Source organism: Syngnathoides biaculeatus, chromosome 21 (genome assembly GCF_019802595.1).
Source record: "Syngnathoides biaculeatus isolate LvHL_M chromosome 21, ASM1980259v1, whole genome shotgun sequence".
Classification (NCBI taxonomy): Eukaryota; Metazoa; Chordata; class Actinopteri; order Syngnathiformes; family Syngnathidae; genus Syngnathoides; species Syngnathoides biaculeatus.
In genome coordinates, this window is record NC_084660.1 from 5,669,528 (window position 1) to 5,685,954 (window position 16,427).

The window sequence follows — 16,427 nt, forward strand, 5'->3', positions numbered from 1 at the left end:
ACTTTTGACAAAAACTCACCGTGCCACATGATACCGTCTCCAAAACGACCCCGTGATAAAACCCCGTTCCAGACGTACGAGTATGTCAATTACCCCCCCCCCCCCATTTCATCTTGTTGTGAACATAAACACCCCACCGCTGATATGGCACCCACGGGTGCAATAAACGCGCCAAAGGAGACTCGCGCCGGAGCCCGCGGATCGGCGGCGTGAAAACGACGGCGCCCCGTTTATTGGTATGCCGACGACAATAACGACGCGTGAGCGGGACTGCTGATTAGTTTCGTCCTCACTTCGCTGTTGAACTTGGCTGCAACTGGGACATTAGTCACGCAGTCGGGGGGGCTTACGTGGGTGCTGGTGTCGTGCGAAATCATCTGCGAACGTGGACATTTTTCTCGCAGCCAAAACGTGTAAACATTTCATCAGCACATCTGGTGCCCTCTGTTTGGCACAGATGATAACAATGCGAAACAAAGCTTGATGGTGTACAGTATTTACGTTCCAAAGTCACCAGCTATAGGTGAGAATCTGCGGGAAAAAGACATTTTACAGTGCAGTAAGGTGGTGCCTCGTTCACCGAGACCCTGCGACGCCTCCGAGCTCATCGGTGCGGCATTAATATCGGTTGTTCTTCACAGAGAGAGAGAGAGAGAGAGAGAGAGAGAGAGAGAATGTGTGACTTCTGCAACATTTGTCTTCAATCTGTTGCTTAAAGGAGAAATCCAGTGCTTTGCATGAACAGTGTATCCAATGGGTCATGTAATCAGTACCCTGTTTTGACAATGTGACGCTAAATCCTCTCTCATTTAATCGTGCTTTGAGAAGATTTTTGTGGACAACTGCGAATTTTCAGGGGCGCTGCCATTTTCGCGAGTCACATGATGTACGTGGGCATATGTGACTTGTACCGTGCCGTTCCAAACGCTCGATTACACGGGCCACCATTATGCCCGGCGCTGATTTCTCGGATTTATCCTCACCGGATGAAGAAATAGCAATATCGGTTGATCGGGAAGACGGAGGAATACTTCCGTACAGATTTGAACCTGTGGCTGGAATTAGCGTTGACTATTCGGATGGTTCTCCGGACGGGAATGACGCGGCGTCTGACGAGCGAGCTCCGGGGGCGGGCCGCGAGCCGAGCTTTCAGGCGGATGCAATCGTGTCATCGGGCGTTTGGAACGGCACGGTACACGTCACATACGCCCACGTAGATCATGTGACTCGCGAAGACGGCGGCGCCCCTGAAAAATCGGAAAAATCTTCTCGAAACACTATTAAATGAGAGAGGATTTGACGTCACATTGTGACTATTGGAAACACTGTTCATGCAAGCACTGATTTCCCCTTTAATCACGAACAACACGATGCCCTGCACATACCTTTGTAATAACAGGGATTTCTGCGACAGTGACGCACTTCTACTCACGCCAAAAGCCAAACGGACGAGAGGTAGGGAATAACAAACATATATAAGGAACAGCCTCCCCAACACAAATGGAAATGCCAGGAGGTTTGGCCAATTACGGGCAAATGATATGCAGCGATATTGTTGCAGCACTTTCTAATCAGAGGATGTGACTGGAAATGAAATTTCCCCCTCTGTTGCATTAATTGTCGACTGTGTGCTAATTAAAGCTTGCCAGTCATTAACTGATCTGTGCAGATGGAAGCGGCGGCTGTGGCGGGCCCTCTCTGATGGGGTGCGGGAGGGCACTTTGTCATGTCGGAAACTGAGGCAGACGGTCCAGCTCTTTAGCTACTTGGTTCCAGAGCGGAACCGCCGTCCCTGCCAATTTAACGCCTCATGTAAAAGCAACCGTGTGGAACCATCAAACCGTTTATGCTACCAAGACTGCGCCAACGAGCAACAAAAATCATTCCCAAATTTGAAACCTTTTTTTTTTTTTGCCGGGAAAAAAAAAAAAAAAAACAGGAATAGCCGGAATAACAATATTTCTTTAGCACCATCTGGTGGCATCTCACTGCCAAGCAAAATGTCTCGTGCTAGCTTCGTTTTAAAACAACAACTGATTTGTTTCGCCGTTTCAGATTAAAATTGAGTTCCCCCCCTCAAAACCCCGCTAAATACATACCTGAAAAATCTACTTCGGTACATCTGTCTGCGCAATCCAAAGCGCCGCGTAAGTTTTGTCTGTTTGTGAATTTGCGTCGCCGTCCATCAGGATGTGAGCAACCACGTCGAGATTCCAGGCTGCGATTAAGCAGCACAGCTTGGAGAGGCCCAAGTGCTCATATCTTCATTTATGTGCCGACAGACGAAGGTGTGCGTGTGTGTGTGTGTTAAAACGAGTCGGTGCAAAGCAAATGGGGAAAGTGTGTGTGGTGTGAGGAAGCTAATCTTTCTTGATAAGGGTGGGGGGGGGACTGGGGGGGGGCGATCACAGGTGAAGATTGCTGATGCCGTATTGATCGGTCTGATGCTGGCTGGCGTCAGCCCCTCCCCCCCCCAAAAAAAATCATAAACCAGATGAAAAGGAAAAATACAGTCACATTAGCTTATTAGCTGATTTGTTTTCTGGGAAACGGTGCCTTGTTATTGGCCAATTTGCCCGAGTGAAAGCAATAAAAGGACCCATCTTATGGCATAATGCCGCCCAGGAACTACGTTGAAGTGAGTTGCAATTTGGCGCCCATCGTGTGGCATTTTGGTGCCAAGTCGCTACGTTGAAGGGTCGGAGTGCGTTGAGGAGCTTCATTTCGGCAAACACGTGGGTTTGCTCCTCTCAGATTTTCCAATCGCGGGGGACTTGACACAAGACGGAAATTCCGAGAAGTCTTGCACCAACATGTGGGTTGATGCCATTTTTTTTTTAAAAAGCCAATTAGAGCCCGAGCACCCTGATTAGATAATATTTACTATCATTTTTAATTACGTCTAATCGGAAAGTGCACTTGCGATGGAATGTTACTGTAAGGTTTAAACTATGTAACGGGAGGCCGCCGAGTGGCATTTATCTAATAATACGTTAATCCAATTAAAAGGATTTTCATTTTACGTGACTTTTGCCGGCAACGCGGCGTAGGTGTCTTTGACGCGTCTAATCAGCTCGCTGCGCCGCTTCACACGGCGGAGCAAAGTTGTTTTTTCCGGAGAGAACAGGGGGGGGGGGGAATAAATATATTTGTTCTTCCTCACCATCGCCGCCTTTTCTTGATCTTGACCCATTTTTGTTTTGTTTTCTTTCCTCGGCGTGACATTTATTTTTAACCGAGCTTTTCCCGACATTTATTTACACGGACGACGGCTGTCACGTCGCCGCAACCTACACTCGTCGTTTGTTTTTCACGCCGCTTTTGGGAGAAATTAGGTGCAATTGTTTTCGGGTGCTGGAAGAAAAGGTGTCACAGCGACTGCTCACTAGGCGCTAAGTTGCTGCAAGATTTGGATTAACTGCGCTCCGAATAAGAAATAATGACTGCGTTCTATCTGGGATAGTAGAAGAAAAGGAAAAAAAGTCATCAATGTTTGAGTTCACTGACAAATTCAATTTTTTTTTTTTTTTTTTTTTAGCATTTCGAGCTAACGCTCGACGATTCGCATCGCGGTTGCAAAAACTAGCAAAATCCCACAAAACCTCTGCTCAATTTCCACATGCCAAGACACGTTCTCAAGATGTCCTCAGGGGTTTCAAATGTTTCGAGAAATTGCGCGAGTGGTGTAACACCAGAGGTAGATGTTCAGTATTGGGGGGGGGGGGGGGGGTGGCTGGCCCATATTTTCCCTTCTCGGTGGACCGGCCTGATCTCACAAGGTCGGGACCCTGCGAGACGCGAAAGATGGAGTACATCCATCTGTCACGAGGAAGGTGTCGTGTGACAGATCAGAACCCCGACATTGTATCAGGCCCCATATGCTTGGAGAGACTAATTATAGATACGCCTAACAGTTTCTTCTCAACCAGATGGGCTACAACGGTCACCTATGAACCGGGGACCGCCCAGCAATTGTACCCCGATGGGCATGTTCCACTTATTTCAAAACACACACACACAAGCTCTCTAATGAGTGCGCCAATCACAAAACATAAAACATTCCGGGAGGTCTTTATTGTCGTAATGTCGCCAAAAAACAAGGAGGATAAAATGTGGTCAAATGATTGATGAGCAATATCGACAATGGAATCAGAATCGTTCGAATCCGATCGATTCAAAGCGCATCCGCAATGACGTGAACTGGTATTCAAAAAAAAAAAAAAAACGATCCTTAATTCTACACAAATGTTTACCTCCGGGTTTCGCGCCTTTAGCGAAAGGTTACGCCGCATGTTTTTTCTAAAACCCAAAAGTCGATAAAGCACCCCCCCCCCCCCAACATGTCCACCACCGCTTGTTTGTTTTTAAGCGAAGCTCTTTAGCGGAAAAGGCTGCCAGGAGGAGACGGATTATTACTTTGCGACAAATTAGCATACAAACTCGGCTGTTGTGAGATTCGGTTCTCTCCTCGCAGAACACTAATAAACACGTTATTGGGTTTTGTGAAGGACTAGCCCCCCCACCCCCCACCCCCCACCCCACCCACACCCACACACACGACGTGATTGCTTTCTATCCGGCGTCTTCGGCAATGTGAAGTCAAACTTAGTCTTTCAGGGAAGACGTCTATCGGTGTATTACAGAGATTGGAATCACATGGTCGCCCGCTGGCGTGCAAATCTCTTTAAAAGGCACAGCCCCCCCCCCCCCCCCCAAAAAAAAAAAAAAAGATTTTAAAATGCCAGCGAGGGACGAACAGGTCATTTTGCCTATGTGACAAAATTATCTACATTCTGTGTGTGACTCTTGGTACCAATACTTTCTCATTAGCTGCGACACTGGCACAAATATGCACATATGAATGCGCACAACTCCTCAAACAACTCAACAGATTTTGGGAATGTCTGGCACGTCTCACAGAGGCGTGGCAAAGAAGGAAGACCGACTCACGGGGGCGAGCGGAAAAAGTCTGCTTTCTCTTTCTGCCAGCCGCAGGTTACAAAATAAAGTTTTCAAAACGACCAGCAACACTTTGGGGGGGGAGGGGGGACAAATGTAAAATGGCAAACTCCAAAAATCTCTTCGCCATCTGCAATTCATATCCTTCGGCAAAAAAAGAGCGTGTCAAGCAGAGGAAGGAGCGCGCGAAAAAATAAAAAATAAATAAAATAAAGGTATTCGCGGCTTTGAAAAAGGTCAAATGTTGGCAGGGATGCGGCGTCGAAATGAGAGCCCCGCCCCCCCCCCCCGCGCCCGAGCGCGTTGTTTTGAAGCCAGGGGTGACGAGCGCAAGCGCTTCCATTGTCAAGGTTACAAACTTGTCCAAAAAGATAAGCGGGCGCATAATCCGAGAACACCGAGAGGTGGCCCGACTCGACCCGAGTGTGTCGACCGTCGGTCGCCCGAGGCCAAAGTCAATGCCACAAAGCGTTCACGTCAAGATTGACATGCTCGGCGCCGACACATCGGGAGTGGAGTGGGGTGGGGTGGGGTGGGGTGACGACAAGCAGCTTTGCGAGACTTTGGAAACAATTTTAGCGGGACAACATGTGTCAACTTTATTATTTATTGATTATATTCTATGTCACTTCAAAAATTCTCATCAGCCCCCGCTCAGCTCTCAATGATTCTTCTGGTCGTGGATTTTGTTTGGGGAGGCCGACCCTTTGGATCGCAGATGGTTTTGGGAAGGAGAAAAAAAAAATAAAATAAACATCTGGGTTTGGTATATTTAATCGACGCGTGCATTTTAATCCCAGGGATTACCAGATGCAGCTAACGTAAACCCTTGCGTGCGTTTGCACTGAAACCCAGACAGGAAGTGCCGGGGCGCACGGAGGAATCCAGGGAAATCAAAAAAAGGGGCAAATGAGAAGCAGATCCAAACGAGGAATTTATCAGCCCTTCAGGAAACTGCTCCGTTTTTCCAGATTACACCCGAGACAAATTTGTTCGGAGAAAATTTGGGCGAGGATTACAAAGTGCTTTGAAGTGACAAATCCCGCGCAACAAGTATTCTGATGCCAAATAAGCAGCGCGTTCTGAGCTGCCACTCGAACCGCCGCTGCCGTTTTGAGACACGGCCATGATTAAGTTTTTAGCGGGAGCTGTTAAATTACTGCAATTTCTAATCTGCCAATCAAACACCTTTGGTGGCGCCAGAGCTACTCGCTACTTGCGACTATCCGCGTCTTTGATGGCGATTGGAGAAAGCTGACAAAAGTGGACAGCACTGTCGAGGTGAATATCCGCAAAGTAGTGATACCGTATGAAAATAGATATTTTTTGGGGGTTCTACTTTTAATTCTCCCGCAAACATGAAAACACACAGTAGTGCCGTACTGATGAGCTGTGAGGTGTTAAAACGTTTCAATGAACAGGATATCCATCTGTCTGATTTATACTGACCCCGGGTGGCCAAAGCAGGCATACCGCAAACAGTACAATATGATAAATTGCTATTTTTTCCTCATTTGAATACACATGACAACAACAACAACGCTACAACGGATTAACAGCATTTCTATTCATTTCAATGACAAAACCAACTGTGCTTCAATACCACTGCCCAAATCCTCGCCCGGCGTGAGCGCACACGCGTAATTAAAGCTGGTACGAGGCCGAGGTGCTCCCGCTGCGCGCCACTCGATGACCAGCGTGCGCCCCCCCCCCCCCCCACCCGACCTCCCGTTCAATGCCCGACGGCCGGAGTGCACGCTCGATGGATTTGCGCCAAAGCAGATGGTCGCCGCTCGGAAGCGTTCTCCGGCCAATCAATTAGCCGCCGTCATCGGTGCTGACACGTAAAACTTAAATGCCACACAGCCCGGAGGCGGTCGCGGCGCGTTGCGCGTTAACCCAATCGACGACCGAGCGCCAACGTGCGAGGTTGTCAATCGGGGTGAGGGGGGGGGGGGGGTTTCAATCCAAGTTCGTTAGCCTTTTCCCTTGGCAGCGCTAACTCCAAAGTGGAAGCGTCGCGTCTGCCAATTTCCATTTCGCAGTTTTCGGGTGCGTCTAGTCCTCCGTCGTACATCAAAAGTTACTCTGTGGGAAAAGTCTACTTGTCCTCTCTTCTCAGGGTGGTGAAGTCATCCTCTCGCTCACCTTTTTCTTCCCACCCCCCCCCACCCCCTTCTTTTACAAACCCTCCACAAAACTGGACTTTTCGGGGGAAGAGAATGTTATGTATCTGATTCAGTGCGAGGGAACAAATATTGATGTAATTTTTTTTTTTCTCCGCCCCCCACCCCCGCCTTCATCCACTCCCCCCCTCGCCTCATGCGGGGCCGAACCTCCGCGAAGGATACGGGGAGAGCAGGTGTCGCCAGGGAAACGGACATGACTGATATATTTCCTTATTCTTTCTCCTTTTTTTTTTGCTCTTCTCCCCTGTGAGAAAGTGAAGCCCTTTCCCGACAAGGTAAATAACCATTAGTGAGATGAAACTCAGAGAAGGTCATTTGATTTTTTTTTTTTTTTGCCCCCCTAACCCCCCTAACTTTTATTTCACCCCTCTCTTATTTGTCTTTGGGCCCTTTTTGCTGTCTTTCATGAAGCCAGACAGTGTTAGCACTCGGGAGGTCCAATATGAGAGCTCAATGGATGACGTCTCTTCGCACACACACACACACACACGTACGTACAAAAAAAACAAAAAAAAAAAAAAAAAAAAGTGATTCTCTCTTGCCCACAATCTCGCGTTATTGATCGCAGACGCTTCAACTTTGTTTGCCCTCTGCCGCCTGCCTTCCTTTCACCTCACTCTCCCTCTTCCCTCCGTCCAAGTGCCCACTTCTCATCTACTCGCAGCTCCAGCCTGCCTCGGTCCACCCCACCTCCACGAGGGTCCTCGGGAGACACTCGCGGACCTAAGCGGGGGCCCTCTTCTGCTCCGGTTTGCGGAGGAGCAGCGGTGCGTCACTCCTGGAGCGCTCTTGAAGTGTTTGTTGTGCATCTCGGCTGTTCGTCCATGCAGGCCATGAATAATTGATTAAATCGCGTAAAACATAATAAGCGAGGTAGGAGATGGTGGTGGTGGTGGGGGTGGGGGGGGGGGTTCAAAATTCAAATCAAACAAGCTGCTCCCCCCCCCCCCAAGCAGATCCTCCGCGTCGATTGTGGCCGGCCGCAAAAACCGCCGCGCTCACCCAGGCGTGCAGGGAGAAGATTAATTTGAAGATATTATTTTTCTCAGGTGGGTTTGTGTTTTGTACGGAATTAAGTGAAGCTTGACGCTGTTGCATTTGACAACAGTTGATTTTTTTCCGATATCCGTCACTTATTTTTACTGCCTACGCTCGAAAACATAGCTGTGCGTGCTATTCCTTACCTTTGTTTTTACTTCAAAAATAGCTCAGCATGCTAACAAAAAAAGGAGGTTCCGCCCGGAACCAATGTTAACGGGGACATTTATTGCAGATGGACGCATTGCTGGCCCGTTGATAAACTTTGCCAAAAACGACAGAGGAGCATTTTTAAAGACACTATTAGATATTACTTCAGTTTTTGTTTTTTTTTAACCAATAAGGGATTTGTTCACGTGCTAATGCTAATCCGTTTAGCAAAGGTAGATCTTTGTCATCTCAGACTTTCTATCAGCGGGGCAGGGGCGGCAATTACCTGCGTAGCAGCCGAAATGTCGATCGAGTAATCGGATCTAAAGCAAGGCAGATTTAGCAACATTTCTGCTCGACGAGTAACGTTTATCACCTCATTTGGAGTTTTAAGGGCTCATCCAAAGAAAAACAAAGAAAACCTACATTTCAACACCGCTAACTCACAGACGTGGCAGATGGCGCCGCGGTGTATGTCATCACCGCTCCCTGCGCTCAACTGCCACTCACTCTTCCCCAACCCTCCCGAAATTTGCACCGCGTCGCGCTCGCACACGCCGCTGCCTGCTCTCACGCTGCAGTGTCACAATGCAGGCATCATTAGCGACGTCATGGAGGACGACGTTTTTCGGTCCCCGCTACTCTCGCTCGCCCGAGTTGTGTTTGCTTGTTCGTTTACACTTTTTTTCAAATTTTGCCAGCATTCGGCTCATTCCCTGGTTTCGAAATTCTCAAAATTGGCAAATGGAGTTGACAGTTTGTATGTTTGCACGTCACTTAAAAAAGTTACAATTTCTGGGTATAGATTTGACTCATTTCCATTAATGAGCTCTGCAGTGTTTGCAGCAGTCCATCTGCGTGTCCCCCCTCCCCTTGTGTACTCTCGTCCCCTCTTTTTGTCCCCTTCGCCGCCGTCGCCTCCTCGCCGATCGCGGCCCTGTCGTCACAAATCACAGCGGCAGAAAGAGCAAAATGTTTGCCGACATCAAATGTTAGAAAAGGAAAGAGGCGGAGGCAAGACTCTCTTTTCTTTTCTCTCCGCCGCCACAAAAGAGCAGCGGGCATCCATCTCGGGCCTATCTGTGGACACAGGGCCACTGGTCCAGTGTCCAGCTGGCCCTTTACAAAAAAAAAAAACAAAAAAAACCCAAAATAAAGTATTACTGTGCGCGACAACAACCACCGCAGACAGCAAAAACAACGGCAGCAGCAGCTGCTGGAAAAATACACAATCAGGAGTTGGATATTTAAGTCCATTCCCGGAAACACAAACGCGCCGTCCAAAGCGGGTCCGTCGCATTCTGAACCGAGACTGACCCGCATCAAACAACTTCAACCCTAATAGTCGTTCTCGTCGCCTCGCCGGGCCGAGATCACGTCAGACGGAACCCGTTCGAGCGTTTGGAAAACATTCACCGCCCGCTGAAAGACCCGCGGCGACAAAAACACCTCACAATTCAACAGTGGCTTTTCAACTGTATTTGTTTTTTTAAATTTCTTTTACGGCTTATTTGTTACCCCCCCCCCCCCCCCGCGCCCCACTCCATTTTGAATCCATTTCTCGCAAGTGCGCCGACACAAACGGCTGAAAAGCTCCAATGTGTCCGAGCACCCTGTCATTTGGCCGCCGCCGCCGCCGCCGCTCATCTTCTCTCTCCATCTCGTCTGGCAGCCAGAAATCAAGGCTGAGGATCAGGAGGAGGGGCGGGGGAAGATTAAGGACGTGGACATTGGAGTGCAGTTACTTGACATTTAAGGCATTTTTTTATAGCCTCCATTTTAGGTCCAACACAAGTGCTTTTTTCCAGACCTTTTTGTTTTTTATTCAACTAAACAGTGATGCCTAGAAAGAGTACCACAGATGCATTATTTGCCTTGAGGATGCTCGTGCAAAAGTACAGAGAAGGTCGGAAGGAGCTACATTGCGTCTTTGTGGATCTAGAGAAGGCCTAGGACAGAGTACCGAGAGAGGAACTGTGGTACTGCATGCGTAAGTCTGGAGTGGCAGAGAAGTATGTTAAAATAGTACAGGACATGTATGATGGCAGCAGAACAATGGTGAGGTGTGCCTTAGGTGTGACAGAGGAATTGAAGGTGGAGGTGGGACTGCATCAGGGATCAGCTCTGAGCCCCTTCCAGTTTGCGGCGGTAACGGCTAGGCTGACAAGACGAGGTTAGACTGGAATCCCCTCGGACCGCGATGTTCGCAGATGATATTGTGATCTCTGCAGTGAAAGCAGGGAACAGGCGGAGGAACATTTAGAAAGATGGAGGAAGAGAGGAATGAAGATTAGCCGAAGTCAAACAGAAAATATGTGCGTGAACGAGAGGGGCGGAGGAGGAAGAGTGAAGCTCCAGGGAGAAGAGATGGCGAGGGTGGACGACTTCAAATGCTTGGGGTCAACAATACAGAGCAATGGAGGGTGTGGTAAGGAAGTGAAGAAACCGGGTCCAAGCTGGGTGGAACAGTTGGCGGAAGGTGTCTGGTGTGTTATGTGACAGAAGAGTCTTCGCTAGGATGAGAGGGCAAAGTCTATAAAACAGTGCTGAGGCCGGCCGTGATGTACGGATTAGAGACGGTGGCACTGAAGAAACAACAGGAAGCTGAACTGGAGGTGGCAGAAATGAAGATGTTGAGGTTCTCGCTCGGAGTGACCAGGTCGGATAGGATTAGAAATGAGCTCATTCGAGGGACAGCCAAAGTTGGATGTTTTGGAGACAAAATTCGAGACAGCAGACTTCGATGGTTTGGACATGTTCAGAGGCGAGAGAGTGAGTATATTGGTAGAAGGATGCTGAGGATGGAGCTCCCAGGCAAAAGAGCGAGAGGAAGACCAAAGAGAAGGTTTATGGATGTGGTGAGGGAAGACGTGAGGGCAGTTGGGGTGTTAAGAGAGGAAGATGCAGGAGATAGGCTAAGATGGCAAAAGATGACACGCTGTGGCGACCCCTAACGGGACAAGCCAAAAGGAAAAGAAGAAGATTCAACTAAACAGTGAGCTCAGCCATCTTTTTCATCCGCCAGTTTAATTACTGAGAGGTGCGCTAGCATGGACGATCTTAATTACTTTTTTTTTGGGGGGTGGTGGGGGTCGCAAGCGCATCATCAAGCAGTTACTATTAATACTTAGGGTAAAAGACAAAGCGCAAGATGCTCGGCGGAAAAAAAAAAAAAAAAAAAAACGACAACGCAGTTCAAGATTGGCCTTGAGTTCCACTTGTCGAGTGGCTCTTTTGATATCATTTCCACAAATAAAGCTTCAGACCACCTGATTCAATGTTATGATAGCAGATCCAAGTGAGCAATTTTAATTAAAGATGCGTCGGCTGATTCCTGCGCCGCACTGGAGCCGCGAGCCACATGCTAGGAATAATAATCGTGGAAAACAAATGTAGAACTACAATTTCCAACAACAATCATCATTTAATATATATATATATATATATATATATATATATATATATATATATACAGACACACATTAACGGATACGCGCAGCAGGTCGCTCAAAAGTGCTTTCCAATACGCGTTCACTTCACGTGGTCAGCATTCCCCTTTCCACCTGTTCTTATCTCGACTTTCGTTATTTTGAGGTTAGGCGGCGGTGGGGAGGGAGGATTGAGATTGAAGGTAGTCGCCGTGTGTGTGCGCGCGCGGAAGAAGAAAGAATGAGCGAAGGGTGGCAAAGCGTTGTCTTGGCAACGGGGAGCGGGGGGGCCCTCGTTAGCCCAGCAGGTGCTAATAGAGATAACAAGCGCTTTTGGAGGTGGTGGGGGCGACGCACGTAGACCACAATCCCCATTTATAGACCACCTTAGTCCTCCCAGCATCCTTTGCTCCTCTATCCCCCCCCCCCTCCTATCTCCCTCTCCGTCCATTTCATGTTGGTCAAACCATAAAAGCGCTCTTTTTTTTTTTTTCTTGTCCCCCCCCCCATTTCAGCTGCACTTGCTTTCAATTCCGCCCTCTTCAAGCCTTCTTTTGGTGCCCTCCGTCCATCCTCAAGGCACTCCAAGCAGGCGAGGGAATAAAAGTGTGTGTGTGTGGGGGGGGGGGGGGGAACGCTCAAAGAAAGAATTTGGCTTTGTTAGAATAAATAAATCACTCCCAATTTCACAGCGCTGGCTATTTTCTGGTGATGTTCGAAAATGTTATTCCACATCTGGTGCCCGCGTGATGCAGTTTGTCCGACAGATACTTTATCCGGTACTCAAAACCTGCATTTTATTCTCATTTCTGAGGGCTGAACTTTTGACCTTCAACTCAATATCCGGTATGAACTCTGGACAGAATTTGAGACAACAAAATCAGCCTTTTCGAAACGGTCGTCACTCACGGTTAGCGTCACACCGGAACAATTACCATTTTCTTCTCACTCATACTTTGTTTTTTTTTTTTTTGTACGTGGCACATCTGAGAGTGTGTTTAAAACCACAGAGAGACGCTCGTCTGTTTTTTTTTTTGGCAAAGTTTATCAGTGGCCCAACCGTGCTCGTGTAAAACATCGGTTCCGGCGGTTCTGGGCATAACTTAAAAAGCCAGGATGCATTGCCACGAAGCGTGTTTGGAACATATAATTGTCAACCCCCCCCCCCCCCCCCCACCGCCCCCAATACATAAAACAAACATAAAAACAGTGCAGGTGCGGCGCCGAATCACAAGAATGTGAGGGTCTACTGGACATCGTATTATATAGTCGTTAGGTAGTAGCAAAGAAGTGTGCAACTCCTCCATCTATGTTGAATCTCGAAAATGCCATTTTCGAGCCGTTCCCTTCCCTGAACTTGGCGCTCCCCCCGGCCAGTTTGCCCTTTTCTTTCGCTTTCTGCGAACCATTCAGGAGGAGGACAGATATTGCGTGCAATTCCCTGTTTGTAAAGCCCGATGCTAATTAAAATACAAGTGCCCAAGGCCCAGCCACTTATCGGCACAAAGAAAACGCGACGATCCGACTGGAGCACTCAACATCAATGCAGGCCCGGCGTGCTCAGATGCAAGGTCCCGCTCAAACGGTCCCCATTTTTAAAAACAGCCATTTAAGAATCACCATTAAATCGCTCACATTCCATTTTTATTCTGGTGCCTTAAAAAAACAAAAAAAGGGGTTTTATTGCTGTGTAACAGTGGGGGACTGTACCATGCGGGTTTTTCACTTTACAAGCAATCATTTGGTTACGGTTCCCCTCTTTGTGTTGCGACCCAAAACCTCCCTTACCACCCAAATCGATCAGGAAAAATTGGAGTAACACCTCGTTGTGCTTTGGTTCTTGCAATTCATAAAACCGTCAAAACATTTTTGCACTCCATCCACACACACTTCCGACTATGGCAGTACTCGCACAGCATCATATAAACAAGACATCATGCTGGGCAAAAAAACAAATTGCCAACTGTTGCACGTCCAGGACTTGGCTCGATCCAGAACTGACTGGCACCAAGTGGAGACCGAGACTTTTTGCTAGACGAGTCAAGACAGAGACAAGCCAAGGCAGAGACAAGAGCAAGATAAGTCGAGATCATTACAAGACCAAGACCAGAAACAAAAAAAAGTTAGGCTCGTCTGTCCTCACGAAGTCTTGTTTGTATGAAATGATGAAGCCTGATTGGATGAGAACCCAAACACCTTCTAAACTCAACTGAAAGAATCCAGTTGCGATCGGGTCTGACATCGAAATGATTTGGAAGAATATATGAACAGTTAAAGAGGATTGTCTCTTTAATGTTGAAGAACAGCAGAGCAGCGCTTCTCTTGATGGAAAATTCCGTGTCCGGCCAGTCCAAGGCCCAGACTTTTGTGAGTAGAGCGAGAGACAAGACCTTGAAAATGCAGCCTCGAGACCAAGGCCGGTCTCGAGTGTTCCAAAGCGACTAAATCAAATAGATACACATTAATTGAATATTTGAATTTTTTTTAAATCCAATACAATTCTGTATTTTGATCATCTGAACAGATTAATGGCATTTCAATTCAGTTCAATGGAGAAAAACGATTTGATTTGCGAAAATATTGGTGTTGATAGAACAAATGGAAGTCCTTGGTCGCCGGACCACAGAGAATTCCCTTTTTCTGGCCCGAGTTGAGATATCAGGTACTGATATCAACACACAAAACTGCGGCGGATGTTATACACACACACACACACACACACACACACAAACATATACACAACCTCATAAAATGGTGGGAAAAGGGACTATAAATCGAAAGTATCCCACCAGTGGGATCAAGTGACCGCCTCTAAACTTTCCATATTTCTCTCTCTCATGTTTCCCTTCCCAAAAGCAAACCAGGTGTGTAACGTGGCTCCCCCCCCCCCTTTTTTTTTTTTTTCTGGCATGTCACCTCGGGGGTGATGGAGGCGAAAGATAATCAAGTGTGAGAGAGCCAGCGAGGGAAGGAAATTCCCAGAAGAGGAGTCAGAAGCTCAGACATTCCTGGGGTGTGAATTGTAACCACGACTCACTTTCCATACCGCCCCAGTTTAAAGCCGGTCCAAAACGCCTGGGGCCGGTACGACCCGGGAACACACACACACACACACACACGCGTAAAGAGTACAACATCCTCGAAAACAGCTGGATAGAGACATCACTTGTCATGCTTGTCAGCTCGCACCGCTCACATCTCAGCACCAAAACGCACTCCACTGCACCCTAAACTGGCTCAAGTACTTGTGTGCGTGTGCATGCGTGCGTGTTAGTTCGTCGCCATCCACCCTCACACTTCCCGTAAATCACAGGCACAAACGCACATGTTGATCCTTTGCTCTCTCATCTTTCCGCCAGTGTGGAGAGAATGGAGACATCATTTGTCACAGTCAACTGTCAACCGTCCGCACGCCGCCGCCCACCTGGATGCAACGCGCGCATTTTTTTTTTTTTTTTGCCCTGTAAACACGGCAATTACCTGGGAGATTCGAGCTCGCGGTCATTTCCGTACCAGCTATTATGTTAACCCGCGCGTCGGAGTCACAGACACGAGCAAACGTAATTGAAAAAAAAAAAACAAAACAAAACTTCGATACAAACAAAAACATGCTGCCTTTGATGGACAAAAAGCTAATAGCTAATATTCTGAGCATATGGCTAGCGGCAAATTGGTGGTGCGCATTGTACATTGGTAGAAGGGTTATCCAGATTTTTTTTTTTTTTTTTTTTTAGGTCAACTTTGGGGGTGCGCATTATACTCGAGAAATTACGGTAGATTTTCCACATTTGTTTTCGAGAAATTACGATGCATTTGAGCTAAAGAGCTTTTCTTTTCATACTGAGGAGCCGTTGCCAACTTTGCCGTTTGATCGGGATACGTTGGCGTTTTGCGATACAACGGCCATGACGATTTTCTTTAAAAAAAAAAAAAGTTATTTCCAGCAAACTGGCCACCATCAATTCACATTGGTTTGCTTCCAGTAGGCGGCTCGCATGCGGGTATATTAGATTTATTTACGATTTGCGAGAGCTTTTAATTGACCTCTAGCTAAGGTAGGAAAGGAGTAATTAGCTTATTATGCTAGGACTCGAGCCCCCGTATGTAGCTGTGCACTTTTTCACACAAACAAAAGGACTTAAGTCCAAATGCAGCAACATCCAGCGAAAGCAAAACGCAGACGAGCACGAAATCCGTCTCACCTTTGGCGTCCCTGCCTCCGTCTCAGCCGCAGCCTTTGGCCTTCTCCCTCATTAAAGCCCGACCACCTGTCGCCGGAAGGCGGGCTCATAAAAGCAGCTCGCTTTGAGCTAGCCCTCCCTGGCTGGCCGCAAAAATAATATACGCCTTTTCATATGTGCTCGCGAGACCGGAGGAATGAAATGAAATGGAGTGGAGAGAGCGCCACGGCTCATCAAGATCGACTTTGGAGCCGCGCTCGGCCCTTCGGTTCGCGTCACCCGGCGTGACGGATTTAGGGGGGCCAGACGCGCACTCAACAGCATCCCGATCACCGTCCAAGCCTGTTACGGCACCTATAAAACGCTCGGCTTCCGGCCCCCGATCATAAAGACGGCGTAACCCTTGGGAATCAAACATTTTCACCGCCGACAGACCTCGACAATGACAGTTATTTGTTTTATAATAATTCTCCTAGCAGGCA

The 16,427-nt window shown here is 47.8% G+C and overlaps 1 protein-coding gene across 1 annotated transcript in view; it reads right to left on the reverse strand.

Moving 5' to 3' along the window:
- Positions 1 to 15,974, reverse strand: part of LOC133494420 (tudor domain-containing protein 5-like) — a 70,867-nt gene extending 54,893 nt beyond the window's left edge. Inside the window, exon 1 of the mRNA XM_061808238.1 lies at positions 15,967 to 15,974. The gene's annotated coding sequence lies outside the window, so the exon portion shown is untranslated. The remainder of the gene's footprint in view (positions 1 to 15,966) is intronic.
- Between the last annotated feature and the right edge of the window lie 453 nt (positions 15,975 to 16,427).